The sequence below is a fragment of the Schistocerca serialis genome, chromosome 1 (assembly GCF_023864345.2).
Source record: "Schistocerca serialis cubense isolate TAMUIC-IGC-003099 chromosome 1, iqSchSeri2.2, whole genome shotgun sequence".
In the NCBI taxonomy this organism is placed as follows: Eukaryota; Metazoa; Arthropoda; class Insecta; order Orthoptera; family Acrididae; genus Schistocerca; species Schistocerca serialis.
In genome coordinates this window covers 151,385,499-151,413,047 of record NC_064638.1, presented here as the reverse complement: position 1 = coordinate 151,413,047, position 27,549 = coordinate 151,385,499, and the positions used below count along the sequence as shown (strand labels likewise).

The 27,549-nt window shown below is 44.1% G+C and overlaps 21 non-coding genes across 21 annotated transcripts; all 21 read right to left on the bottom strand.

Moving 5' to 3' along the window:
- Positions 1-151: 151 nt before the first annotated feature.
- Positions 152-224, bottom strand: Trnar-ucu (transfer RNA arginine (anticodon UCU)). Its single transcript has one exon. It is a non-coding gene; the product is annotated as a tRNA-Arg (tRNA).
- Positions 225-1,451: 1,227 nt separating this feature from the next.
- Positions 1,452-1,524, bottom strand: Trnar-ucu (transfer RNA arginine (anticodon UCU)). Its single transcript has one exon. It is a non-coding gene; the product is annotated as a tRNA-Arg (tRNA).
- A 1,227-nt stretch (positions 1,525-2,751) lies between these two features.
- Positions 2,752-2,824, bottom strand: Trnar-ucu (transfer RNA arginine (anticodon UCU)). The gene has a single exon. It is a non-coding gene; the product is annotated as a tRNA-Arg (tRNA).
- Positions 2,825-4,051: 1,227 nt separating this feature from the next.
- Trnar-ucu (transfer RNA arginine (anticodon UCU)) lies at positions 4,052-4,124 on the bottom strand. Its single transcript has one exon. It is a non-coding gene; the product is annotated as a tRNA-Arg (tRNA).
- A 1,227-nt stretch (positions 4,125-5,351) lies between these two features.
- On the bottom strand, positions 5,352-5,424 carry Trnar-ucu (transfer RNA arginine (anticodon UCU)). The gene has a single exon. It is a non-coding gene; the product is annotated as a tRNA-Arg (tRNA).
- Positions 5,425-6,651: 1,227 nt separating this feature from the next.
- Positions 6,652-6,724, bottom strand: Trnar-ucu (transfer RNA arginine (anticodon UCU)). Its single transcript has one exon. It is a non-coding gene; the product is annotated as a tRNA-Arg (tRNA).
- Positions 6,725-7,951: 1,227 nt separating this feature from the next.
- Positions 7,952-8,024, bottom strand: Trnar-ucu (transfer RNA arginine (anticodon UCU)). The gene has a single exon. It is a non-coding gene; the product is annotated as a tRNA-Arg (tRNA).
- Positions 8,025-9,251: 1,227 nt separating this feature from the next.
- Positions 9,252-9,324, bottom strand: Trnar-ucu (transfer RNA arginine (anticodon UCU)). Its single transcript has one exon. It is a non-coding gene; the product is annotated as a tRNA-Arg (tRNA).
- A 1,227-nt stretch (positions 9,325-10,551) lies between these two features.
- Positions 10,552-10,624, bottom strand: Trnar-ucu (transfer RNA arginine (anticodon UCU)). Its single transcript has one exon. It is a non-coding gene; the product is annotated as a tRNA-Arg (tRNA).
- A 1,227-nt stretch (positions 10,625-11,851) lies between these two features.
- Positions 11,852-11,924, bottom strand: Trnar-ucu (transfer RNA arginine (anticodon UCU)). The gene has a single exon. It is a non-coding gene; the product is annotated as a tRNA-Arg (tRNA).
- Positions 11,925-13,150: 1,226 nt separating this feature from the next.
- Positions 13,151-13,223, bottom strand: Trnar-ucu (transfer RNA arginine (anticodon UCU)). Its single transcript has one exon. It is a non-coding gene; the product is annotated as a tRNA-Arg (tRNA).
- Positions 13,224-14,450: 1,227 nt separating this feature from the next.
- On the bottom strand, positions 14,451-14,523 carry Trnar-ucu (transfer RNA arginine (anticodon UCU)). Its single transcript has one exon. It is a non-coding gene; the product is annotated as a tRNA-Arg (tRNA).
- A 1,227-nt stretch (positions 14,524-15,750) lies between these two features.
- Trnar-ucu (transfer RNA arginine (anticodon UCU)) lies at positions 15,751-15,823 on the bottom strand. Its single transcript has one exon. It is a non-coding gene; the product is annotated as a tRNA-Arg (tRNA).
- Positions 15,824-17,050: 1,227 nt separating this feature from the next.
- On the bottom strand, positions 17,051-17,123 carry Trnar-ucu (transfer RNA arginine (anticodon UCU)). The gene has a single exon. It is a non-coding gene; the product is annotated as a tRNA-Arg (tRNA).
- Positions 17,124-18,350: 1,227 nt separating this feature from the next.
- Trnar-ucu (transfer RNA arginine (anticodon UCU)) lies at positions 18,351-18,423 on the bottom strand. The gene has a single exon. It is a non-coding gene; the product is annotated as a tRNA-Arg (tRNA).
- Positions 18,424-19,650: 1,227 nt separating this feature from the next.
- On the bottom strand, positions 19,651-19,723 carry Trnar-ucu (transfer RNA arginine (anticodon UCU)). Its single transcript has one exon. It is a non-coding gene; the product is annotated as a tRNA-Arg (tRNA).
- A 1,454-nt stretch (positions 19,724-21,177) lies between these two features.
- Positions 21,178-21,250, bottom strand: Trnar-ucu (transfer RNA arginine (anticodon UCU)). The gene has a single exon. It is a non-coding gene; the product is annotated as a tRNA-Arg (tRNA).
- Positions 21,251-22,477: 1,227 nt separating this feature from the next.
- Trnar-ucu (transfer RNA arginine (anticodon UCU)) lies at positions 22,478-22,550 on the bottom strand. Its single transcript has one exon. It is a non-coding gene; the product is annotated as a tRNA-Arg (tRNA).
- Positions 22,551-23,777: 1,227 nt separating this feature from the next.
- On the bottom strand, positions 23,778-23,850 carry Trnar-ucu (transfer RNA arginine (anticodon UCU)). The gene has a single exon. It is a non-coding gene; the product is annotated as a tRNA-Arg (tRNA).
- Positions 23,851-25,077: 1,227 nt separating this feature from the next.
- Positions 25,078-25,150, bottom strand: Trnar-ucu (transfer RNA arginine (anticodon UCU)). The gene has a single exon. It is a non-coding gene; the product is annotated as a tRNA-Arg (tRNA).
- A 1,227-nt stretch (positions 25,151-26,377) lies between these two features.
- Trnar-ucu (transfer RNA arginine (anticodon UCU)) lies at positions 26,378-26,450 on the bottom strand. The gene has a single exon. It is a non-coding gene; the product is annotated as a tRNA-Arg (tRNA).
- Between the last annotated feature and the right edge of the window lie 1,099 nt (positions 26,451-27,549).

Below are 27,549 nucleotides of genomic sequence, written 5' to 3'. Positions count from 1 at the left end.
ACAGATCTACGAGAATTTTGCTTGTGTGTGTAAGGTCAACATATTTAAGCATAGAACTGAGGTCACAACAATTTTCACCTTTTGAAGACGCTTGTGGTTACCCATATGTCAATACCCATCTCGTGATCGGCACATATTTTTAAAAATTGCCCGTCCCTTGTGGGGATCGAACCCACGACCTTTGGATTAGAAGTCCAACGCGCTATCCTCCGCGCCAAAGGGACACTGTCCAAGCGACGGGCTCAGATGTCAGAGATTCTGCAAGACATGACCCGTGCTACAAGTCTCGCGTTACTTTTCTGATAGGCTTACTTTCATATTTCTCTGAAGCAATTACATCAAAGACTCATTATTTATGTAACAGACACGATACATCGCTCCGAATCGCTCTATTTACCATGGCCCTACTGATTGAAACACCTGCGTATTGACAGAGTTGCTCTGTACAATCGTAGTAACACAGTCCTGCTATTACATTCGCTCACGTGCGCTGCTTACAGATAAGTGGGAATTACGTTCTTTAGAACAGCATCCACTCACAAAGTGGTAAACGACACACTGGAAACACTGTATGATTAGTCACATTTTTTGACTTTGGTTGACTGCTGTGTCACAGCCGGTCCCCATCATATGTATACACTCCAACGGACGTGTGTGCCCTGTTAGCACATTTACCAGGAACGTTAGCTGCATCACCTCCCTGGCAATTTCATGCCGTCCTCGAAGCGTCAGCCATTGCTTGGTGACAGTGTGTTTCGATGAGACGTGGACAGATGATGCATCTCTCTCGCCGTCAGTTATAGGCGGGAATCATACTTAATGTAGTTTTCTGCAAGCGTCAGCGGAGCGTCAGACATCTCTGTCTGGTCTTCTCCCTTCATGTATCCAGCAAGCCCCCTCCTGACAGTCTCCAGTAAAAGCCCCCTGTGCTGAAGCGAAAATTGCCGCCGTTTCTATAGATACAGAGTGCCATTGTTTAATGGGAACAGTTAAGGACCCATAGTACAATATCTTGTTGTGAAACAGTCTACTTTTCTCACTTGTGGCAGAGGAAACTGAAACCCTCTCACCTTGGGCTGGAAGAATTAAAGATCATGACTGGGATTACGTACATTGACTCGTGAAGTAATACAAACTTATTTCACTCTTCATTGTATTTGCTTCTGTACAAAATGTGCGTTCTATTGCTATATTTCTATCTGTAGGTAAAAATTGGGCATTGAAAGAAAATTTGCGTGAACAGGCACGTGAAGATATGGTTCCGTTTGTACAGCATTTACACATAACAGCGTCATGGATAACAGATCTAGGAGAATTTTGCTTGTGTGTGTAAGGTCAACATATTTAAGCATAGAACTGAGGTCACAACAATTTTCACCTTTTGAAGACGCTTGTGGTTACCCATATGTCAATACCCATCTCGTGATCGGCACATATTTTTAAAAATTGCCCGTCCCTTGTGGGGATCGAACCCACGACCTTTGGATTAGAAGTCCAACGCGCTATCCTCTGCGCCAAAGGGACACTGTCCAAGCGATGGGCTCAGATGTCAGAGATTCTGGAAGACATGACCCGTGCTACAAGTCTCGCGTTACTTTTCTGATAGGCTTACTTTCATATTTCTCTGAAGCAATTACATCAAAGACTCATTATTTATGTAACAGACACGATACATCGCTCCGAATCGCTCTATTTACCATGGCCCTACTGATTGAAACACCTGCGTATTGACAGAGTTGCTCTGTACAATCGTAGTAACACAGTCCTGCTATTACATTCGCTCACGTGCGCTGCTTACAGATAAGTGGGAATTACGTTCTTTAGAACAGCATCCACTCACAAAGTGGTAAACGACACACTGGAAACACTGTATGATTAGTCACATTTTTTGACTTTGGTTGACTGCTGTGTCACAGCCGGTCCCCATCATATGTATACACTCCAACGGACGTGTGTGCCCTGTTAGCACATTTACCAGGAACGTTAGCTGCATCACCTCCCTGGCAATTTCATGCCGTCCTCGAAGCGTCAGCCATTGCTTGGTGACAGTGTGTTTCGATGAGACGTGGACAGATGATGCATCTCTCTCGCCGTCAGTTATAGGCGGGAATCATACTTAATGTAGTTTTCTGCAAGCGTCAGCGGAGCGTCAGACATCTCTGTCTGGTCATCTCCCTTCATGTATCCAGCAAGCCCCCTCCTGACAGTCTCCAGTAAAAGCCCCCTGTGCTGAAGCGAAAATTGCCGCCGTTTCTATAGATACAGAGTGCCATTGTTTAATGGGAACAGTTAAGGACCCATAGTACAATATCTTGTTGTGAAACAGTCTACTTTTCTCACTTGTGGCAGAGGAAACTGAAACCCTCTCACCTTGGGCTGGAAGAATTAAAGATCATGACTGGGATTACGTACATTGACTCGTGAAGTAATACAAACTTATTTCACTCTTCATTGTATTTGCTTCTGTACAAAATGTGCGTTCTATTGCTATATTTCTATCTGTAGGTAAAAATTGGGCATTGAAAGAAAATTTGCGTGAACAGGCACGTGAAGATATGGTTCCGTTTGTACAGCATTTACACATAACAGCGTCATGGATAACAGATCTACGAGAATTTTGCTTGTGTGTGTAAGGTCAACATATTTAAGCATAGAACTGAGGTCACAACAATTTTCACCTTTTGAAGACGCTTGTGGTTACCCATATGTCAATACCCATCTCGTGATCGGCACATATTTTTAAAAATTGCCCGTCCCTTGTGGGGATCGAACCCACGACCTTTGGATTAGAAGTCCAACGCGCTATCCTCTGCGCCAAAGGGACACTGTCCAAGCGACGGGCTCAGATGTCAGAGATTCTGCAAGACATGACCCGTGCTACAAGTCTCGCGTTACTTTTCTGATAGGCTTACTTTCATATTTCTCTGAAGCAATTACATCAAAGACTCATTATTTATGTAACAGACACGATACATCGCTCCGAATCGCTCTATTTACCATGGCCCTACTGATTGAAACACCTGCGTATTGACAGAGTTGCTCTGTACAATCGTAGTAACACAGTCCTGCTATTACATTCGCTCACCTGCACTGCTTACAGATAAGTGGGAATTACGTTCTTTAGAACAGCATCCACTCACAAAGTGGTAAACGACACACTGGAAACACTGTATGATTAGTCACATTTTTTGACTTTGGTTGACTGCTGTGTCACAGCCGGTCCCCATCATATGTATACACTCCAACGGACGTGTGTGCCCTGTTAGCACATTTACCAGGAACGTTAGCTGCATCACCTCCCTGGCAATTTCATGCCGTCCTCGAAGCGTCAGCCATTGCTTGGTGACAGTGTGTTTCGATGAGACGTGGACAGATGATGCATCTCTCTCGCCGTCAGTTATAGGCGGGAATCATACTTAATGTAGTTTTCTGCAAGCGTCAGCGGAGCGTCAGACGTCTCTGTCTGGTCTTCTCCCTTCATGTATCCAGCAAGCCCCCTCCTGACAGTCTCCAGTAAAAGCCCCCTGTGCTGAAGCGAAAATTGCCGCCGTTTCTATAGATACAGAGTGCCATTGTTTAATGGGAACAGTTAAGGACCCATAGTACAATATCTTGTTGTGAAACAGTCTACTTTTCTCACTTGTGGCAGAGGAAACTGAAACCCTCTCACCTTGGGCTGGAAGAATTAAAGATCATGACTGGGATTACGTACATTGACTCGTGAAGTAATACAAACTTATTTCACTCTTCATTGTATTTGCTTCTGTACAAAATGTGCGTTCTATTGCTATATTTCTATCTGTAGGTAAAAATTGGGCATTGAAAGAAAATTTGCGTGAACAGGCACGTGAAGATATGGTTCCGTTTGTACAGCATTTACACATAACAGCGTCATGGATAACAGATCTACGAGAATTTTGCTTGTGTGTGTAAGGTCAACATATTTAAGCATAGAACTGAGGTCACAACAATTTTCACCTTTTGAAGACGCTTGTGGTTACCCATATGTCAATACCCATCTCGTGATCGGCACATATTTTTAAAAATTGCCCGTCCCTTGTGGGGATCGAACCCACGACCATTGGATTAGAAGTCCAACGCGCTATCCTCTGCGCCAAAGGGACACTGTCCAAGCGACGGGCTCAGATGTCAGAGATTCTGCAAGACATGACCCGTGCTACAAGTCTCGCGTTACTTTTCTGATAGGCTTACTTTCATATTTCTCTGAAGCAATTACATCAAAGACTCATTATTTATGTAACAGACACGATACATCGCTCCGAATCGCTCTATTTACCATGGCCCTACTGATTGAAACACCTGCGTATTGACAGAGTTGCTCTGTACAATCGTAGTAACACAGTCCTGCTATTACATTCGCTCACGTGCGCTGCTTACAGATAAGTGGGAATTACGTTCTTTAGAACAGCATCCACTCACAAAGTGGTAAACGACACACTGGAAACACTGTATGATTAGTCACATTTTTTGACTTTGGTTGACTGCTGTGTCACAGCCGGTCCCCATCATATGTATACACTCCAACGGACGTGTGTGCCCTGTTAGCACATTTACCAGGAACGTTAGCTGCATCACCTCCCTGGCAATTTCATGCCGTCCTCGAAGCGTCAGCCATTGCTTGGTGACAGTGTGTTTCGATGAGACGTGGACAGATGATGCATCTCTCTTGCCGTCAGTTATAGGCGGGAATCATACTTAATGTAGTTTTCTGCAAGCGTCAGCGGAGCGTCAGACATCTCTGTCTGGTCTTCTCCCTTCATGTATCCAGCAAGCCCCCTCCTGACAGTCTCCAGTAAAAGCCCCCTGTGCTGAAGCGAAAATTGCCGCCGTTTCTATAGATACAGAGTGCCATTGTTTAATGGGAACAGTTAAGGACCCATAGTACAATATCTTGTTATGAAACAGTCTACTTTTCTCACTTGTGGCAGAGGAAACTGAAACCCTCTCACCTTGGGCTGGAAGAATTAAAGATCATGACTGGGATTACGTACATTGACTCGTGAAGTAATACAAACTTATTTCACTCTTCATTGTATTTGCTTCTGTACAAAATGTGCGTTCTATTGCTATATTTCTATCTGTAGGTAAAAATTGGGCATTGAAAGAAAATTTGCGTGAACAGGCACGTGAAGATATGGTTCCGTTTGTACAGCATTTACACATAACAGCGTCATGGATAACAGATCTACGAGAATTTTGCTTGTGTGTGTAAGTTCAACATATTTAAGCATAGAACTGAGGTCACAACAATTTTCACCTTTTGAAGACGCTTGTGGTTACCCATATGTCAATACCCATCTCGTGATCGGCACATATTTTTAAAAATTGCCCGTCCCTTGTGGGGATCGAACCCACGACCTTTGGATTAGAAGTCCAACGCGCTATCCTCTGCGCCAAAGGGACACTGTCCAAGCGACGGGCTCAGATGTCAGAGATTCTGCAAGACATGACCCGTGCTACAAGTCTCGCGTTACTTTTCTGATAGGCTTACTTTCATATTTCTCTGAAGCAATTACATCAAAGACTCATTATTTATGTAACAGACACGATACATCGCTCCGAATCGCTCTATTTACCATGGCCCTACTGATTGAAACACCTGCGTATTGACAGAGTTGCTCTGTACAATCGTAGTAACACAGTCCTGCTATTACATTCGCTCACGTGCGCTGCTTACAGATAAGTGGGAATTACGTTCTTTAGAACAGCATCCACTCACAAAGTGGTAAACGACACACTGGAAACACTGTATGATTAGTCACATTTTTTGACTTTGGTTGACTGCTGTGTCACAGCCGGTCCCCATCATATGTATACACTCCAACGGACGTGTGTGCCCTGTTAGCACATTTACCAGGAACGTTAGCTGCATCACCTCCCTGGCAATTTCATGCCGTCCTCGAAGCGTCAGCCATTGCTTGGTGACAGTGTGTTTCGATGAGACGTGGACAGATGATGCATCTCTCTCGCCGTCAGTTATAGGCGGGAATCATACTTAATGTAGTTTTCTGCAAGCGTCAGCGGAGCGTCAGACATCTCTGTCTGGTCTTCTCCCTTCATGTATCCAGCAAGCCCCCTCCTGACAGTCTCCAGTAAAAGCCCCCTGTGCTGAAGCGAAAATTGCCGCCGTTTCTATAGATACAGAGTGCCATTGTTTAATGGGAACAGTTAAGGACCCATAGTACAATATCTTGTTGTGAAACAGTCTACTTTTCTCACTTGTGGCAGAGGAAACTGAAACCCTCTCACCTTGGGCTGGATGAATTAAAGATCATGACTGGGATTACGTACATTGACTCGTGAAGTAATACAAACTTATTTCACTCTTCATTGTATTTGCTTCTGTACAAAATGTGCGTTCTATTGCTATATTTCTATCTGTAGGTAAAAATTGGGCATTGAAAGAAAATTTGCGTGAACAGGCACGTGAAGATATGGTTCCATTTGTACAGCATTTACACATAACAGCGTCATGGATAACCGATCTACGAGAATTTTGCTTGTGTGTGTAAGGTCAACATATTTAAGCATAGAACTGAGGTCACAACAATTTTCACCTTTTGAAGACGCTTGTGGTTACCCATATGTCAATACCCATCTCGTGATCGGCACATATTTTTAAAAATTGCCCGTCCCTTGTGGGGATCGAACCCACGACCTTTGGATTAGAAGTCCAACGCGTTATCCTCTGCGCCAAAGGGACACTGTCCAAGCGACGGGCTCAGATGTCAGAGATTCTGCAAGACATGACCCGTGCTACAAGTCTCGCGTTACTTTTCTGATAGGCTTACTTTCATATTTCTCTGAAGCAATTACATCAAAGACTCATTATTTATGTAACAGACACGATACATCGCTCCGAATCGCTCTATTTACCATGGCCCTACTGATTGAAACACCTGCGTATTGACAGAGTTGCTCTGTACAATGGTAGTAACACAGTCCTGCTATTACATTCGCTCACGTGCGCTGCTTACAGATAAGTGGGAATTACGTTCTTTAGAACAGCATCCACTCACAAAGTGGTAAACGACACACTGGAAACACTGTATGATTAGTCACATTTTTTGACTTTGGTTGACTGCTGTGTCACAGCCGGTCCCCATCATATGTATACACTCCAAGGGACGTGTGTGCCCTGTTAGCACATTTACCAGGAACGTTAGCTGCATCACCTCCCTGGCAATTTCATGCCGTCCTCGAAGCGTCAGCCATTGCTTGGTGACAGTGTGTTTCGATGAGACGTGGACAGATGATGCATCTCTCTCGCCGTCAGTTATAGGCGGGAATCATACTTAATGTAGTTTTCTGCAAGCGTCAGCGGAGCGTCAGACATCTCTGTCTGGTCTTCTCCCTTCATGTATCCAGCAAGCCCCCTCCTGACAGTCTCCAGTAAAAGCCCCCTGTGCTGAAGCGAAAATTGCCGCCGTTTCTATAGATACAGAGTGCCATTGTTTAATGGGAACAGTTAAGGACCCATAGTACAATATCTTGTTGTGAAACAGTCTACTTTTCTCACTTGTGGCAGAGGAAACTGAAACCCTCTCACCTTGGGCTGGAAGAATTAAAGATCATGACTGGGATTACGTACATTGACTCGTGAAGTAATACAAACTTATTTCACTCTTCATTGTATTTGCTTCTGTACAAAATGTGCGTTCTATTGCTATATTTCTATCTGTAGGTAAAAATTGGGCATTGAAAGAAAATTTGCGTGAACAGGCACGTGAAGATATGGTTCCGTTTGTACAGCATTTACACATAACAGCGTCATGGATAACAGATCTACGAGAATTTTGCTTGTGTGTGTAAGGTCAACATATTTAAGCATAGAACTGAGGTCACAACAATTTTCACCTTTTGAAGACGCTTGTGGTTACCCATATGTCAATACCCATCTCGTGATCGGCACATATTTTTAAAAATTGCCCGTCCCTTGTGGGGATCGAACCCACGACCTTTGGATTAGAAGTCCAACGCGCTATCCTCTGCGCCAAAGGGACACTGTCCAAGCGACGGGCTCAGATGTCAGAGATTCTGCAAGACATGACCCGTGCTACAAGTCTCGCGTTACTTTTCTGATAGGCTTACTTTCATATTTCTCTGAAGCAATTACATCAAAGACTCATTATTTATGTAACAGACACGATACATCGCTCCGAATCGCTCTATTTACCATGGCCCTACTGATTGAAACACCTGCGTATTGACAGAGTTGCTCTGTACAATCGTAGTAACACAGTCCTGCTATTACATTCGCTCACGTGCGCTGCTTACAGATAAGTGGGAATTACGTTCTTTAGAACAGCATCCACTCACAAAGTGGTAAACGACACACTGGAAACACTGTATGATTAGTCACATTTTTTGACTTTGGTTGACTGCTGTGTCACAGCCGGTCCCCATCATATGTATACACTCCAACGGACGTGTGTGCCCTGTTAGCACATTTACCAGGAACGTTAGCTGCATCACCTCCCTGGCAATGTCATGCCGTCCTCGAAGCGTCAGCCATTGCTTGGTGACAGTGTGTTTCGATGAGACGTGGACAGATGATGCATCTCTCTCGCCGTCAGTTATAGGCGGGAATCATACTTAATGTAGTTTTCTGCAAGCGTCAGCGGAGCGTCAGACATCTCTGTCTGGTCTTCTCCCTTCATGTATCCAGCAAGCCCCCTCCTGACAGTCTCCAGTAAAAGCCCCCTGTGCTGAAGCGAAAATTGCCGTCGTTTCTATAGATACAGAGTGCCATTGTTTAATGGGAGCAGTTAAGGACCCATAGTACAATATCTTGTTGTGAAACAGTCTACTTTTCTCACTTGTGGCAGAGGAAACTGAAACCCTCTCACCTTGGGCTGGAAGAATTAAAGATCATGACTGGGATTACGTACATTGACTCGTGAAGTAATACAAACTTATTTCACTCTTCATTGTATTTGCTTCTGTACAAAATGTGCGTTCTATTGCTATATTTCTATCTGTAGGTAAAAATTGGGCATTGAAAGAAAATTTGCGTGAACAGGCACGTGAAGATATGGTTCCGTTTGTACAGCATTTACACATAACAGCGTCATGGATAACAGATCTACGAGAATTTTGCTTGTGTGTGTAAGGTCAACATATTTAAGCATAGAACTGAGGTCACAACAATTTTCACCTTTTGAAGACGCTTGTGGTTACCCATATGTCAATACCCATCTCGTGATCGGCACATATTTTTAAAAATTGCCCGTCCCTTGTGGGGATCGAACCCACGACCTTTGGATTAGAAGTCCAACGCGCTATCCTCTGCGCCAAAGGGACACTGTCCAAGCGACGGGCTCAGATGTCAGAGATTCTGCAAGACATGACCCGTGCTACAAGTCTCGCGTTACTTTTCTGATAGGCTTACTTTCATATTTCTCTGAAGCAATTACATCAAAGACTCATTATTTATGTAACAGACACGATACATCGCTCCGAATCGCTCTATTTACCATGGCCCTACTGATTGAAACACCTGCGTATTGACAGAGTTGCTCTGTACAATCGTAGTAACACAGTCCTGCTATTACATTCGCTCACGTGCGCTGCTTACAGATAAGTGGGAATTACGTTCTTTAGAACAGCATCCACTCACAAAGTGGTAAACGACACACTGGAAACACTGTATGATTAGTCACATTTTTTGACTTTGGTTGACTGCTGTGTCACAGCCGGTCCCCATCATATGTATACACTCCAACGGACGTGTGTGCCCTGTTAGCACATTTACCAGGAACGTTAGCTGCATCACCTCCCTGGCAATTTCATGCCGTCCTCGAAGCGTCAGCCATTGCTTGGTGACAGTGTGTTTCGATGAGACGTGGACAGATGATGCATCTCTCTCGCCGTCAGTTATAGGCGGGAATCATACTTAATGTAGTTTTCTGCAAGCGTCAGCGGAGCGTCAGACATCTCTGTCTGGTCTTCTCCCTTCATGTATCCAGCAAGCCCCCTCCTGACAGTCTCCAGTAAAAGCCCCCTGTGCTGAAGCGAAAATTGCCGCCGTTTCTATAGATACAGAGTGCCATTGTTTAATGGGAACAGTTAAGGACCCATAGTACAATATCTTGTTGTGAAACAGTCTACTTTTCTCACTTGTGGCAGAGGAAACTGAAACCCTCTCACCTTGGGCTGGAAGAATTAAAGATCATGACTGGGATTACGTACATTGACTCGTGAAGTAATACAAACTTATTTCACTCTTCATTGTATTTGCTTCTGTACAAAATGTGCGTTCTATTGCTATATTTCTATCTGTAGGTAAAAATTGGGCATTGAAAGAAAATTTGCGTGAACAGGCACGTGAAGATATGGTTCCGTTTGTACAGCATTTACACATAACAGCGTCATGGATAACAGATCTACGAGAATTTTGCTTGTGTGTGTAAGGTCAACATATTTAAGCATAGAACTGAGGTCACAACAATTTTCACCTTTTGAAGACGCTTGTGGTTACCCATATGTCAATACCCATCTCGTGATCGGCACATATTTTTAAAAATTGCCCGTCCCTTGTGGGGATCGAACCCACGACCTTTGGATTAGAAGTCCAACGCGCTATCCTCTGCGCCAAAGGGACACTGTCCAAGCGACGGGCTCAGATGTCAGAGATTCTGCAAGACATGACCCGTGCTACAAGTCTCGCGTTACTTTTCTGATAGGCTTACTTTCATATTTCTCTGAAGCAATTACATCAAAGACTCATTATTTATGTAACAGACACGATACATCGCTCCGAATCGCTCTATTTACCATGGCCCTACTGATTGAAACACCTGCGTATTGACAGAGTTGCTCTGTACAATCGTAGTAACACAGTCCTGCTATTACATTCGCTCACGTGCGCTGCTTACAGATAAGTGGGAATTACGTTCTTTAGAACAGCATCCACTCACAAAGTGGTAAACGACACACTGGAAACACTGTATGATTAGTCACATTTTTTGACTTTGGTTGACTGCTGTGTCACAGCCGGTCCCCATCATATGTATACACTCCAACGGACGTGTGTGCCCTGTTAGCACATTTACCAGGAACGTTAGCTGCATCACCTCCCTGGCAATTTCATGCCGTCCTCGAAGCGTCAGCCATTGCTTGGTGACAGTGTGTTTCGATGAGACGTGGACAGATGATGCATCTCTCTCGCCGTCAGTTATAGGCGGGAATCATACTTAATGTAGTTTTCTGCAAGCGTCAGCGGAGCGTCAGACATCTCTGTCTGGTCTTCTCCCTTCATGTATCCAGCAAGCCCCCTCCTGACAGTCTCCAGTAAAAGCCCCCTGTGCTGAAGCGAAAATTGCCGCCGTTTCTATAGATACAGAGTGCCATTGTTTAATGGGAACAGTTAAGGACCCATAGTACAATATCTTGTTGTGAAACAGTCTACTTTTCTCACTTGTGGCAGAGGAAACTGAAACCCTCTCACCTTGGGCTGGAAGAATTAAAGCTCATGACTGGGATTACGTACATTGACTCGTGAAGTAATACAAACTTATTTCACTCTTCATTGTATTTGCTTCTGTACAAAATGTGCGTTCTATTGCTATATTTCTATCTGTAGGTAAAAATTGGGCATTGAAAGAAAATTTGCGTGAACAGGCACGTGAAGATATGGTTCCGTTTGTACAGCATTTACACATAACAGCGTCATGGATAACAGATCTACGAGAATTTTGCTTGTGTGTGTAAGGTCAACATATTTAAGCATAGAACTGAGGTCACAACAATTTTCACCTTTTGAAGACGCTTGTGGTTACCCATATGTCAATACCCATCTCGTGATCGGCACATATTTTTAAAAATTGCCCGTCCCTTGTGGGGATCGAACCCACGACCTTTGGATTAGAAGTCCAACGCGCTATCCTCTGCGCCAAAGGGACACTGTCCAAGCGACGGGCTCAGATGTCAGAGATTCTGCAAGACATGACCCGTGCTACAAGTCTCGCGTTACTTTTCTGATAGGCTTACTTTCATATTTCTCTGAAGCAATTACATCAAAGACTCATTATTTATGTAACAGACACGATACATCGCTCCGAATCGCTCTATTTACCATGGCCCTACTGATTGAAACACCTGCGTATTGACAGAGTTGCTCTGTACAATCGTAGTAACACAGTCCTGCTATTACATTCGCTCACGTGCGCTGCTTACAGATAAGTGGGATTACGTTCTTTAGAACAGCATCCACTCACAAAGTGGTAAACGACACACTGGAAACACTGTATGATTAGTCACATTTTTTGACTTTGGTTGACTGCTGTGTCACAGCCGGTCCCCATCATATGTATACACTCCAACGGACGTGTGTGCCCTGTTAGCACATTTACCAGGAACGTTAGCTGCATCACCTCCCTGGCAATTTCATGCCGTCCTCGAAGCGTCAGCCATTGCTTGGTGACAGTGTGTTTCGATGAGACGTGGACAGATGATGCATCTCTCTCGCCGTCAGTTATAGGCGGGAATCATACTTAATGTAGTTTTCTGCAAGCGTCAGCGGAGCGTCAGACATCTCTGTCTGGTCTTCTCCCTTCATGTATCCAGCAAGCCCCCTCCTGACAGTCTCCAGTAAAAGCCCCCTGTGCTGAAGCGAAAATTGCCGCCGTTTCTATAGATACAGAGTGCCATTGTTTAATGGGAACAGTTAAGGACCCATAGTACAATATCTTGTTGTGAAACAGTCTACTTTTCTCACTTGTGGCAGAGGAAACTGAAACCCTCTCACCTTGGGCTGGAAGAATTAAAGATCATGACTGGGATTACGTACATTGACTCGTGAAGTAATACAAACTTATTTCACTCTTCATTGTATTTGCTTCTGTACAAAATGTGCGTTCTATTGCTATATTTCTATCTGTAGGTAAAAATTGGGCATTGAAAGAAAATTTGCGTGAACAGGCACGTGAAGATATGGTTCCGTTTGTACAGCATTTACACATAACAGCGTCATGGATAACAGATCTACGAGAATTTTGCTTGTGTGTGTAAGGTCAACATATTTAAGCATAGAACTGAGGTCACAACAATTTTCACCTTTTGAAGACGCTTGTGGTTACCCATATGTCAATACCCATCTCGTGATCGGCACATATTTTTAAAAATTGCCCGTCCCTTGTGGGGATCGAACCCACGACCTTTGGATTAGAAGTCCAACGCGCTATCCTCTGCGCCAAAGGGACACTGTCCAAGCGACGGGCTCAGATGTCAGAGATTCTGCAAGACATGACCCGTGCTACAAGTCTCGCGTTACTTTTCTGATAGGCTTACTTTCATATTTCTCTGAAGCAATTACATCAAAGACTCATTATTTATGTAACAGACACGATACATCGCTCCGAATCGCTCTATTTACCATGGCCCTACTGATTGAAACACCTGCGTATTGACAGAGTTGCTCTGTACAATCGTAGTAACACAGTCCTGCTATTACATTCGCTCACGTGCGCTGCTTACAGATAAGTGGGAATTACGTTCTTTAGAACAGCATCCACTCACAAAGTGGTAAACGACACACTGGAAACACTGTATGATTAGTCACATTTTTTGACTTTGGTTGACTGCTGTGTCACAGCCGGTCCCCATCATATGTATACACTCCAACGGACGTGTGTGCCCTGTTAGCACATTTACCAGGAACGTTAGCTGCATCACCTCCCTGGCAATTTCATGCCGTCCTCGAAGCGTCAGCCATTGCTTGGTGACAGTGTGTTTCGATGAGACGTGGACAGATGATGCATCTCTCTCGCCGTCAGTTATAGGCGGGAATCATACTTAATGTAATTTTCTGCAAGCGTCAGCGGAGCGTCAGACATCTCTGTCTGGTCTTCTCCCTTCATGTATCCAGCAAGCCCCCTCCTGACAGTCTCCAGTAAAAGCCCCCTGTGCTGAAGCGAAAATTGCCGCCGTTTCTATAGATACAGAGTGCCATTGTTTAATGGGAACAGTTAAGGACCCATAGTACAATATCTTGTTGTGAAACAGTCTACTTTTCTCACTTGTGGCAGAGGAAACTGAAACCCTCTCACCTTGGGCTGGAAGAATTAAAGATCATGACTGGGATTACGTACATTGACTCGTGAAGTAATACAAACTTATTTCACTCTTCATTGTATTTGCTTCTGTACAAAATGTGCGTTCTATTGCTATATTTCTATCTGTAGGTAAAAATTGGGCATTGAAAGAAAATTTGCGTGAACAGGCACGTGAAGATATGGTTCCGTTTGTACAGCATTTACACATAACAGCGTCATGGATAACAGATCTACGAGAATTTTGCTTGTGTGTGTAAGGTCAACATATTTAAGCATAGAACTGAGGTCACAACAATTTTCACCTTTTGAAGACGCTTGTGGTTACCCATATGTCAATACCCATCTCGTGATCGGCACATATTTTTAAAAATTGCCCGTCCCTTGTGGGGATCGAACCCACGACCTTTGGATTAGAAGTCCAACGCGCTATCCTCTGCGCCAAAGGGACACTGTCCAAGCGACGGGCTCAGATGTCAGAGATTCTGCAAGACATGACCCGTGCTACAAGTCTCGCGTTACTTTTCTGATAGGCTTACTTTCATATTTCTCTGAAGCAATTACATCAAAGACTCATTATTTATGTAACAGACACGATACATCGCTCCGAATCGCTCTATTTACCATGGCCCTACTGATTGAAACACCTGCGTATTGACAGAGTTGCTCTGTACAATCGTAGTAACACAGTCCTGCTATTACATTCGCTCACGTGCGCTGCTTACAGATAAGTGGGAATTACGTTCTTTAGAACAGCATCCACTCACAAAGTGGTAAACGACACACTGGAAACACTGTATGATTAGTCACATTTTTTGACTTTGGTTGACTGCTGTGTCACAGCCGGTCCCCATCATATGTATACACTCCAACGGACGTGTGTGCCCTGTTAGCACATTTACCAGGAACGTTAGCTGCATCACCTCCCTGGCAATTTCATGCCGTCCTCGAAGCGTCAGCCATTGCTTGGTGACAGTGTGTTTCGATGAGACGTGGACAGATGATGCATCTCTCTCGCCGTCAGTTATAGGCGGGAATCATACTTAATGTAGTTTTCTGCAAGCGTCAGCGGAGCGTCAGACATCTCTGTCTGGTCTTCTCCCTTCATGTATCCAGCAAGCCCCCTCCTGACAGTCTCCAGTAAAAGCCCCCTGTGCTGAAGCGAAAATTGCCGCCGTTTCTATAGATACAGAGTGCCATTGTTTAATGGGAACAGTTAAGGACCCATAGTACAATATCTTGTTGTGAAACAGTCTACTTTTCTCACTTGTGGCAGAGGAAACTGAAACCCTCTCACCTTGGGCTGGAAGAATTAAAGATCATGACTGGGATTACGTACATTGACTCGTGAAGTAATACAAACTTATTTCACTCTTCATTGTATTTGCTTCTGTACAAAATGTGCGTTCTATTGCTATATTTCTATCTGTAGGTAAAAATTGGGCATTGAAAGAAAATTTGCGTGAACAGGCACGTGAAGATATGGTTCCGTTTGTACAGCATTTACACATAACAGCGTCATGGATAACAGATCTAGGAGAATTTTGCTTGTGTGTGTAAGGTCAACATATTTAAGCATAGAACTGAGGTCACAACAATTTTCACCTTTTGAAGACGCTTGTGGTTACCCATATGTCAATACCCATCTCGTGATCGGCACATATTTTTAAAAATTGCCCGTCCCTTGTGGGGATCGAACCCACGACCTTTGGATTAGAAGTCCAACGCGCTATCCTCTGCGCCAAAGGGACACTGTCCAAGCGACGGGCTCAGATGTCAGAGATTCTGCAAGACATGACCCGTGTTACAAGTCTCGCGTTACTTTTCTGATAGGCTTACTTTCATATTTCTCTGAAGCAATTACATCAAAGACTCATTATTTATGTAACAGACACGATACATCGCTCCGAATCGCTCTATTTACCATGGCCCTACTGATTGAAACACCTGCGTATTGACAGAGTTGCTCTGTACAATCGTAGTAACACAGTCCTGCTATTACATTCGCTCACGTGCGCTGCTTACAGATAAGTGGGAATTACGTTCTTTAGAACAGCATCCACTCACAAAGTGGTAAACGACACACTGGAAACACTGTATGATTAGTCACATTTTTTGACTTTGGTTGACTGCTGTGTCACAGCCGGTCCCCATCATATGTATACACTCCAACGGACGTGTGTGCCCTGTTAGCACATTTACCAGGAACGTTAGCTGCATCACCTCCCTGGCAATTTCATGCCGTCCTCGAAGCGTCAGCCATTGCTTGGTGACAGTGTGTTTCGATGAGACGTGGACAGATGATGCATCTCTCTCGCCGTCAGTTATAGGCGGGAATCATACTTAATGTAGTTTTCTGCAAGCGTCAGCGGAGCGTCAGACATCTCTGTCTGGTCTTCTCCCTTCATGTATCCAGCAAGCCCCCTCCTGACAGTCTCCAGTAAAAGCCCCCTGTGCTGAAGCGAAAATTGCCGCCGTTTCTATAGATACAGAGTGCCATTGTTTAATGGGAACAGTTAAGGACCCATAGTACAATATCTTGTTGTGAAACAGTCTACTTTTCTCACTTGTGGCAGAGGAAACTGAAACCCTCTCACCTTGGGCTGGAAGAATTAAAGATCATGACTGGGATTACGTACATTGACTCGTGAAGTAATACAAACTTATTTCACTCTTCATTGTATTTGCTTCTGTACAAAATGTGCGTTCTATTGCTATATTTCTATCTGTAGGTAAAAATTGGGCATTGAAAGAAAATTTGCGTGAACAGGCACGTGAAGATATGGTTCCGTTTGTACAGCATTTACACATAACAGCGTCATGGATAACAGATCTACGAGAATTTTGCTTGTGTGTGTAAGGTCAACATATTTAAGCATAGAACTGAGGTCACAACAATTTTCACCTTTTGAAGACGCTTGTGGTTACCCATATGTCAATACCCATCTCGTGATCGGCACATATTTATAAAAATTGCCCATCCCTTGTGGGGATCGAACCCACGACCTTTGGATTAGAAGTCCAACGCGCTATCCTCTGCGCCAAAGGGACACTGTCCAAGCGACGGGCTCAGATGTCAGAGATTCTGCAAGACATGACCCGTGCTACAAGTCTCGCGTTACTTTTCTGATAGGCTTACTTTCATATTTCTCTGAAGCAATTACATCAAAGACTCATTATTTATGTAACAGACACGATACATCGCTCCGAATCGCTCTATTTACCATGGCCCTACTGATTGAAACACCTGCGTATTGACAGAGTTGCTCTGTACAATCGTAGTAACACAGTCCTGCTATTACATTCGCTCACGTGCGCTGCTTACAGATAAGTGGGAATTACGTTCTTTAGAACAGCATCCACTCACAAAGTGGTAAACGACACACTGGAAACACTGTATGATTAGTCACATTTTTTGACTTTGGTTGACTGCTGTGTCACAGCCGGTCCCCATCATATGTATACACTCCAAGGGACGTGTGTGCCCTGTTAGCACATTTACCAGGAACGTTAGCTGCATCACCTCCCTGGCAATTTCATGCCGTCCTCGAAGCGTCAGCCATTGCTTGGTGACAGTGTGTTTCGATGAGACGTGGACAGATGATGCATCTCTCTCGCCGTCAGTTATAGGCGGGAATCATACTTAATGTAGTTTTCTGCAAGCGTCAGCGGAGCGTCAGACATCTCTGTCTGGTCTTCTCCCTTCATGTATCCAGCAAGCCCCCTCCTGACAGTCTCCAGTAAAAGCCCCCTGTGCTGAAGCGAAAATTGCCGCCGTTTCTATAGATACAGAGTGCCATTGTTTAATGGGAACAGTTAAGGACCCATAGTACAATATCTTGTTGTGAAACAGTCTACTTTTCTCACTTGTGGCAGAGGAAACTGAAACCCTCTCACCTTGGGCTGGAAGAATTAAAGATCATGACTGGGATTACGTACATTGACTCGTGAAGTAATACAAACTTATTTCACTCTTCATTGTATTTGCTTCTGTACAAAATGTGCGTTCTATTGCTATATTTCTATCTGTAGGTAAAAATTGGGCATTGAAAGAAAATTTGCGTGAACAGGCACGTGAAGATATGGTTCCGTTTGTACAGCATTTACACATAACAGCGTCATGGATAACAGATCTACGAGAATTTTGCTTGTGTGTGTAAGGTCAACATATTTAAGCATAGAACTGAGGTCACAACAATTTTCACCTTTTGAAGACGCTTGTGGTTACCCATATGTCAATACCCATCTCGTGATCGGCACATATTTTTAAAAATTGCCCGTCCCTTGTGGGGATCGAACCCACGACCTTTGGATTAGAAGTCCAACGCGCTATCCTCTGCGCCAAAGGGACACTGTCCAAGCGACGGGCTCAGATGTCAGAGATTCTGCAAGACATGACCCGTGCTACAAGTCTCGCGTTACTTTTCTGATAGGCTTACTTTCATATTTCTCTGAAGCAATTACATCAAAGACTCATTATTTATGTAACAGACACGATACATCGCTCCGAATCGCTCTATTTACCATGGCCCTACTGATTGAAACACCTGCGTATTGACAGAGTTGCTCTGTACAATCGTAGTAACACAGTCCTGCTATTACATTCGCTCACGTGCGCTGCTTACAGATAAGTGGGAATTACGTTCTTTAGAACAGCATCCACTCACAAAGTGGTAAACGACACACTGGAAACACTGTATGATTAGTCACATTTTTTGACTTTGGTTGACTGCTGTGTCACAGCCGGTCCCCATCATATGTATACACTCCAACGGACGTGTGTGCCCTGTTAGCACATTTACCAGGAACGTTAGCTGCATCACCTCCCTGGCAATTTCATGCCGTCCTCGAAGCGTCAGCCATTGCTTGGTGACAGTGTGTTTCGATGAGACGTGGACAGATGATGCATCTCTCTCGCCGTCAGTTATAGGCGGGAATCATACTTAATGTAGTTTTCTGCAAGCGTCAGCGGAGCGTCAGACATCTCTGTCTGGTCTTCTCCCTTCATGTATCCAGCAAGCCCCCTCCTGACAGTCTCCAGTAAAAGCCCCCTGTGCTGAAGCGAAAATTGCCGCCGTTTCTATAGATACAGAGTGCCATTGTTTAATGGGAACAGTTAAGGACCCATAGTACAATATCTTGTTGTGAAACAGTCTACTTTTCTCACTTGTGGCAGAGGAAACTGAAACCCTCTCACCTTGGGCTGGAAGAATTAAAGATCATGACTGGGATTACGTACATTGACTCGTGAAGTAATACAAACTTATTTCACTCTTCATTGTATTTGCTTCTGTACAAAATGTGCGTTCTATTGCTATATTTCTATCTGTAGGTAAAAATTGGGCATTGAAAGAAAATTTGCGTGAACAGGCACGTGAAGATATGGTTCCGTTTGTACAGCATTTACACATAACAGCGTCATGGATAACAGATCTACGAGAATTTTGCTTGTGTGTGTAAGGTCAACATATTTAAGCATAGAACTGAGGTCACAACAATTTTCACCTTTTGAAGACGCTTGTGGTTACCCATATGTCAATACCCATCTCGTGATCGGCACATATTTTTAAAAATTGCCCGTCCCTTGTGGGGATCGAACCCACGACCTTTGGATTAGAAGTCCAACGCGCTATCCTCTGCGCCAAAGGGACACTGTCCAAGCGACGGGCTCAGATGTCAGAGATTCTGCAAGACATGACCCGTGCTACAAGTCTCGCGTTACTTTTCTGATAGGCTTACTTTCATATTTCTCTGAAGCAATTACATCAAAGACTCATTATTTATGTAACAGACACGATACATCGCTCCGAATCGCTCTATTTACCATGGCCCTACTGATTGAAACACCTGCGTATTGACAGAGGCCCGCATCTCGTGGTCGTGCGGTAGCGTTCTCGCTTCCCACGCCCGGGTTCCCGGGTTCGATTCCCGGCGGGGTCAGGGATTTTCTCTGCCTCGTGATGGCTGGGTGTTGTGTGCTGTCCTTAGGTTAGTTAGGTTTAAGTGGTTCTAAGTTCTAGGGGACTTATGACCACAGCAGTTGAGTCCCATAGTGCTCAGAGCCATTTGAACCAAGCCATATTGACAGAGTTGCTCTGTACAATCGTAGTAACACAGTCCTGCTATTACATTCGCTCACGTGCGCTGCTTACAGATAAGTGGGAATTACGTTCTTTAGAACAGCATCCACTCACAAAGTGGTAAACGACACACTGGAAACACTGTATGATTAGTCACATTTTTTGACTTTGGTTGACTGCTGTGTCACAGCCGGTCCCCATCATATGTATACACTCCAACGGACGTGTGTGCCCTGTTAGCACATTTACCAGGAACGTTAGCTGCATCACCTCCCTGGCAATTTCATGCCGTCCTCGAAGCGTCAGCCATTGCTTGGTGACAGTGTGTTTCGATGAGACGTGGACAGATGATGCATCTCTCTCGCCGTCAGTTATAGGCGGGAATCATACTTAATGTAGTTTTCTGCAAGCGTCAGCGGAGCGTCAGACATGTCTGTCTGGTCTTCTCCCTTCATGTATCCAGCAAGCCCCCTCCTGACAGTCTCCAGTAAAAGCCCCCTGTGCTGAAGCGAAAATTGCCGCCGTTTCTATAGATACAGAGTGCCATTGTTTAATGGGAACAGTTAAGGACCCATAGTACAATATCTTGTTGTGAAACAGTCTACTTTTCTCACTTGTGGCAGAGGAAACTGAAACCCTCTCACCTTGGGCTGGAAGAATTAAAGATCATGACTGGGATTACGTACATTGACTCGTGAAGTAATACAAACTTATTTCACTCTTCATTGTATTTGCTTCTGTACAAAATGTGCGTTCTATTGCTATATTTCTATCTGTAGGTAAAAATTGGGCATTGAAAGAAAATTTGCGTGAACAGGCACGTGAAGATATGGTTCCGTTTGTACAGCATTTACACATAACAGCGTCATGGATAACAGATCTACGAGAATTTTGCTTGTGTGTGTAAGGTCAACATATTTAAGCATAGAACTGAGGTCACAACAATTTTCACCTTTTGAAGACGCTTGTGGTTACCCATATGTCAATACCCATCTCGTGATCGGCACATATTTTTAAAAATTGCCCGTCCCTTGTGGGGATCGAACCCACGACCTTCGGATTAGAAGTCCAACGCGCTATCCTCTGCGCCAAAGGGACACTGTCCAAGCGACGGGCTCAGATGTCAGAGATTCTGCAAGACATGACACGTGCTACAAGTCTCGCGTTACTTTCCTGATAGGCTTACTTTCATATTTCTCTGAAGCAATTACATCAAAGACTCATTATTTATGTAACAGACACGATACATCGCTCCGAATCGCTCTATTTACCATGGCCCTACTGATTGAAACACCTGCGTATTGACAGAGTTGCTCTGTACAATCGTAGTAACACAGTCCTGCTATTACATTCGCTCACGTGCGCTGCTTACAGATAAGTGGGAATTACGTTCTTTAGAACAGCATCCACTCACAAAGTGGTAAACGACACACTGGAAACACTGTATGATTAGTCACATTTTTTGACTTTGGTTGACTGCTGTGTCACAGCCGGTCCCCATCATATGTATACACTCCAACGGACGTGTGTGCCCTGTTAGCACATTTACCAGGAACGTTAGCTGCATCACCTCCCTGGCAATTTCATGCCGTCCTCGAAGCGTCAGCCATTGCTTGGTGACAGTGTGTTTCGATGAGACGTGGACAGATGATGCATCTCTCTCGCCGTCAGTTATAGGCGGGAATCATACTTAATGTAGTTTTCTGCAAGCGTCAGCGGAGCGTCAGACATCTCTGTCTGGTCTTCTCCCTTCATGTATCCAGCAAGCCCCCTCCTGACAGTCTCCAGTAAAAGCCCCCTGTGCTGAAGCGAAAATTGCCGCCGTTTCTATAGATACAGAGTGCCATTGTTTAATGGGAACAGTTAAGGACCCATAGTACAATATCTTGTTGTGAAACAGTCTACTTTTCTCACTTGTGGCAGAGGAAACTGAAACCCTCTCACCTTGGGCTGGAAGAATTAAAGATCATGACTGGGATTACGTACATTGACTCGTGAAGTAATACAAACTTATTTCACTCTTCATTGTATTTGCTTCTGTACAAAATGTGCGTTCTATTGCTATATTTCTATCTGTAGGTAAAAATTGGGCATTGAAAGAAAATTTGCGTGAACAGGCACGTGAAGATATGGTTCCGTTTGTACAGCATTTACACATAACAGCGTCATGGATAACAGATCTACGAGAATTTTGCTTGTGTGTGTAAGGTCAACATATTTAAGCATAGAACTGAGGTCACAACAATTTTCACCTTTTGAAGACGCTTGTGGTTACCCATATGTCAATACCCATCTCGTGATCGGCACATATTTTTAAAAATTGCCCGTCCCTTGTGGGGATCGAACCCACGACCTTTGGATTAGAAGTCCAACGCGCTATCCTCTGCGCCAAAGGGACACTGTCCAAGCGACGGGCTCAGATGTCAGAGATTCTGCAAGACATGACCCGTGCTACAAGTCTCGCGTTACTTTCCTGATAGGCTTACTTTCATATTTCTCTGAAGCAATTACATCAAAGACTCATTATTTATGTAACAGACACGATACATCGCTCCGAATCGCTCTATTTACCATGGCCCTACTGATTGAAACACCTGCGTATTGACAGAGTTGCTCTGTACAATCGTAGTAACACAGTCCTGCTATTACATTCGCTCACGTGCGCTGCTTACAGATAAGTGGGAATTACGTTCTTTAGAACAGCATCCACTCACAAAGTGGTAAACGACACACTGGAAACACTGTATGATTAGTCACATTTTTTGACTTTGGTTGACTGCTGTGTCACAGCCGGTCCCCATCATATGTATACACTCCAACGGACGTGTGTGCCCTGTTAGCACATTTACCAGGAACGTTAGCTGCATCACCTCCCTGGCAATTTCATGCCGTCCTCGAAGCGTCAGCCATTGCTTGGTGACAGTGTGTTTCGATGAGACGTGGACAGATGATGCATCTCTCTCGCCGTCAGTTATAGGCGGGAATCATACTTAATGTAGTTTTCTGCAAGCGTCAGCGGAGCGTCAGACATCTCTGTCTGGTCTTCTCCCTTCATGTATCCAGCAAGCCCCCTCCTGACAGTCTCCAGTAAAAGCCCCCTGTGCTGAAGCGAAAATTGCCGCCGTTTCTATAGATACAGAGTGCCATTGTTTAATGGGAACAGTTAAGGACCCATAGTACAATATCTTGTTGTGAAACAGTCTACTTTTCTCACTTGTGGCAGAGGAAACTGAAACCCTCTCACCTTGGGCTGGAAGAATTAAAGATCATGACTGGGATTACGTACATTGACTCGTGAAGTAATACAAACTTATTTCACTCTTCATTGTATTTGCTTCTGTACAAAATGTGCGTTCTATTGCTATATTTCTATCTGTAGGTAAAAATTGGGCATTGAAAGAAAATTTGCGTGAACAGGCACGTGAAGATATGGTTCCGTTTGTACAGCATTTACACATAACAGCGTCATGGATAACAGATCTACGAGAATTTTGCTTGTGTGTGTAAGGTCAACATATTTAAGCATAGAACTGAGGTCACAACAATTTTCACCTTTTGAAGACGCTTGTGGTTACCCATATGTCAATACCCATCTCGTGATCGGCACATATTTTTAAAAATTGCCCGTCCCTTGTGGGGATCGAACCCACGACCTTTGGATTAGAAGTCCAACGCGCTATCCTCTGCGCCAAAGGGACACTGTCCAAGCGACGGGCTCAGATGTCAGAGATTCTGCAAGACATGACCCGTGCTACAAGTCTCGCGTTACTTTTCTGATAGGCTTACTTTCATATTTCTCTGAAGCAATTACATCAAAGACTCATTATTTATGTAACAGACACGATACATCGCTCCGAATCGCTCTATTTACCATGGCCCTACTGATTGAAACACCTGCGTATTGACAGAGTTGCTCTGTACAATCGTAGTAACACAGTCCTGCTATTACATTCGCTCACGTGCGCTGCTTACAGATAAGTGGGAATTACGTTCTTTAGAACAGCATCCACTCACAAAGTGGTAAACGACACACTGGAAACACTGTATGATTAGTCACATTTTTTGACTTTGGTTGACTGCTGTGTCACAGCCGGTCCCCATCATATGTATACACTCCAAGGGACGTGTGTGCCCTGTTAGCACATTTACCAGGAACGTTAGCTGCATCACCTCCCTGGCAATTTCATGCCGTCCTCGAAGCGTCAGCCATTGCTTGGTGACAGTGTGTTTCGATGAGACGTGGACAGATGATGCATCTCTCTCGCCGTCAGTTATAGGCGGGAATCATACTTAATGTAGTTTTCTGCAAGCGTCAGCGGAGCGTCAGACATCTCTGTCTGGTCTTCTCCCTTCATGTATCCAGCAAGCCCCCTCCTGACAGTCTCCAGTAAAAGCCCCCTGTGCTGAAGCGAAAATTGCCGCCGTTTCTATAGATACAGAGTGCCATTGTTTAATGGGAACAGTTAAGGACCCATAGTACAATATCTTGTTGTGAAACAGTCTACTTTTCTCACTTGTGGCAGAGGAAACTGAAACCCTCTCACCTTGGGCTGGAAGAATTAAAGATCATGACTGGGATTACGTACATTGACTCGTGAAGTAATACAAACTTATTTCACTCTTCATTGTATTTGCTTCTGTACAAAATGTGCGTTCTATTGCTATATTTCTATCTGTAGGTAAAAATTGGGCATTGAAAGAAAATTTGCGTGAACAGGCACATGAAGATATGGTTCCGTTTGTACAGCATTTACACATAACAGCGTCATGGATAACAGATCTACGAGAATTTTGCTTGTGTGTGTAAGGTCAACATATTTAAGCATAGAACTGAGGTCACAACAATTTTCACCTTTTGAAGACGCTTGTGGTTACCCATATGTCAATACCCATCTCGTGATCGGCACATATTTTTAAAAATTGCCCGTCCCTTGTGGGGATCGAACCCACGACCTTTGGATTAGAAGTCCAACGCGCTATCCTCTGCGCCAAAGGGACACTGTCCAAGCGACGGGCTCAGATGTCAGAGATTCTGCAAGACATGACCCGTGCTACAAGTCTCGCGTTACTTTTCTGATAGGCTTACTTTCATATTTCTCTGAAGCAATTACATCAAAGACTCATTATTTATGTAACAGACACGATACATCGCTCCGAATCGCTCTATTTACCATGGCCCTACTGATTGAAACACCTGCGTATTGACAGAGTTGCTCTGTACAATCGTAGTAACACAGTCCTGCTATTACATTCGCTCACGTGCGCTGCTTACAGATAAGTGGGAATTACGTTCTTTAGAACAGCATCCACTCACAAAGTGGTAAACGACACACTGGAAACACTGTATGATTAGTCACATTTTTTGACTTTGGTTGACTGCTGTGTCACAGCTGGTCCCCATCATATGTATACACTCCAACGGACGTGTGTGCCCTGTTAGCACATTTACCAGGAACGTTAGCTGCATCACCTCCCTGGCAATTTCATGCCGTCCTCGAAGCGTCAGCCATTGCTTGGTGACAGTGTGTTTCGATGAGACGTGGACAGATGATGCATCTCTCTCGCCGTCAGTTATAGGCGGGAATCATACTTAATGTAGTTTTCTGCAAGCGTCAGCGGAGCGTCAGACATCTCTGTCTGGTCTTCTCCCTTCATGTATCCAGCAAGCCCCCTCCTGACAGTCTCCAGTAAAAGCCCCCTGTGCTGAAGCGAAAATTGCCGCCGTTTCTATAGATACAGAGTGCCATTGTTTAATGGGAACAGTTAAGGACCCATAGTACAATATCTTGTTGTGAAACAGTCTACTTTTCTCACTTGTGGCAGAGGAAACTGAAACCCTCTCACCTTGGGCTGGAAGAATTAAAGATCATGACTGGGATTACGTACATTGACTCGTGAAGTAATACAAACTTATTTCACTCTTCATTGTATTTGCTTCTGTACAAAATGTGCGTTCTATTGCTATATTTCTATCTGTAGGTAAAAATTGGGCATTGAAAGAAAATTTGCGTGAACAGGCACGTGAAGATATGGTTCCGTTTGTACAGCATTTACACATAACAGCGTCATGGATAACAGATCTACGAGAATTTTGCTTGTGTGTGTAAGGTCAACATATTTAAGCATAGAACTGAGGTCACAACAATTTTCACCTTTTGAAGACGCTTGTGGTTACCCATATGTCAATACCCATCTCGTGATCGGCACATATTTTTAAAAATTGCCCGTCCCTTGTGGGGATCGAACCCACGACCTTTGGATTAGAAGTCCAACGCGCTATCCTCTGCGCCAAAGGGACACTGTCCAAGCGACGGGCTCAGATGTCAGAGATTCTGCAAGACATGACCCGTGCTACAAGTCTCGCGTTACTTTTCTGATAGGCTTACTTTCATATTTCTCTGAAGCAATTACATCAAAGACTCATTATTTATGTAACAGACACGATACATCGCTCCGAATCGCTCTATTTACCATGGCCCTACTGATTGAAACACCTGCGTATTGACAGAGTTGCTCTGTACAATCGTAGTAACACAGTCCTGCTATTACATTCGCTCACGTGCGCTGCTTACAGATAAGTGGGAATTACGTTCTTTAGAACAGCATCCACTCACAAAGTGGTAAACGACACACTGGAAACACTGTATGATTAGTCACATTTTTTGACTTTGGTTGACTGCTGTGTCACAGCCGGTCCCCATCATATGTATACACTCCAACGGACGTGTGTGCCCTGTTAGCACATTTACCAGGAACGTTAGCTGCATCACCTCCCTGGCAATTTCATGCCGTCCTCGAAGCGTCAGCCATTGCTTGGTGACAGTGTGTTTCGATGAGACGTGGACAGATGATGCATCTCTCTCGCCGTCAGTTATAGGCGGGAATCATACTTAATGTAGTTTTCTGCAAGCATCAGCGGAGCGTCAGACATCTCTGTCTGGTCTTCTCCCTTCATGTATCCAGCAAGCCCCCTCCTGACAGTCTCCAGTAAAAGCCCCCTGTGCTGAAGCGAAAATTGCCGCCGTTTCTATAGATACAGAGTGCCATTGTTTAATGGGAACAGTTAAGGACCCATAGTACAATATCTTGTTGTGAAACAGTCTACTTTTCTCACTTGTGGCAGAGGAAACTGAAACCCTCTCACCTTGGGCTGGAAGAATTAAAGATCATGACTGGGATTACGTACATTGACTCGTGAAGTAATACAAACTTATTTCACTCTTCATTGTATTTGCTTCTGTACAAAATGTGCGTTCTATTGCTATATTTCTATCTGTAGGTAAAAATTGGGCATTGAAAGAAAATTTGCGTGAACAGGCACGTGAAGATATGGTTCCGTTTGTACAGCATTTACACATAACAGCGTCATGGATAACAGATCTACGAGAATTTTGCTT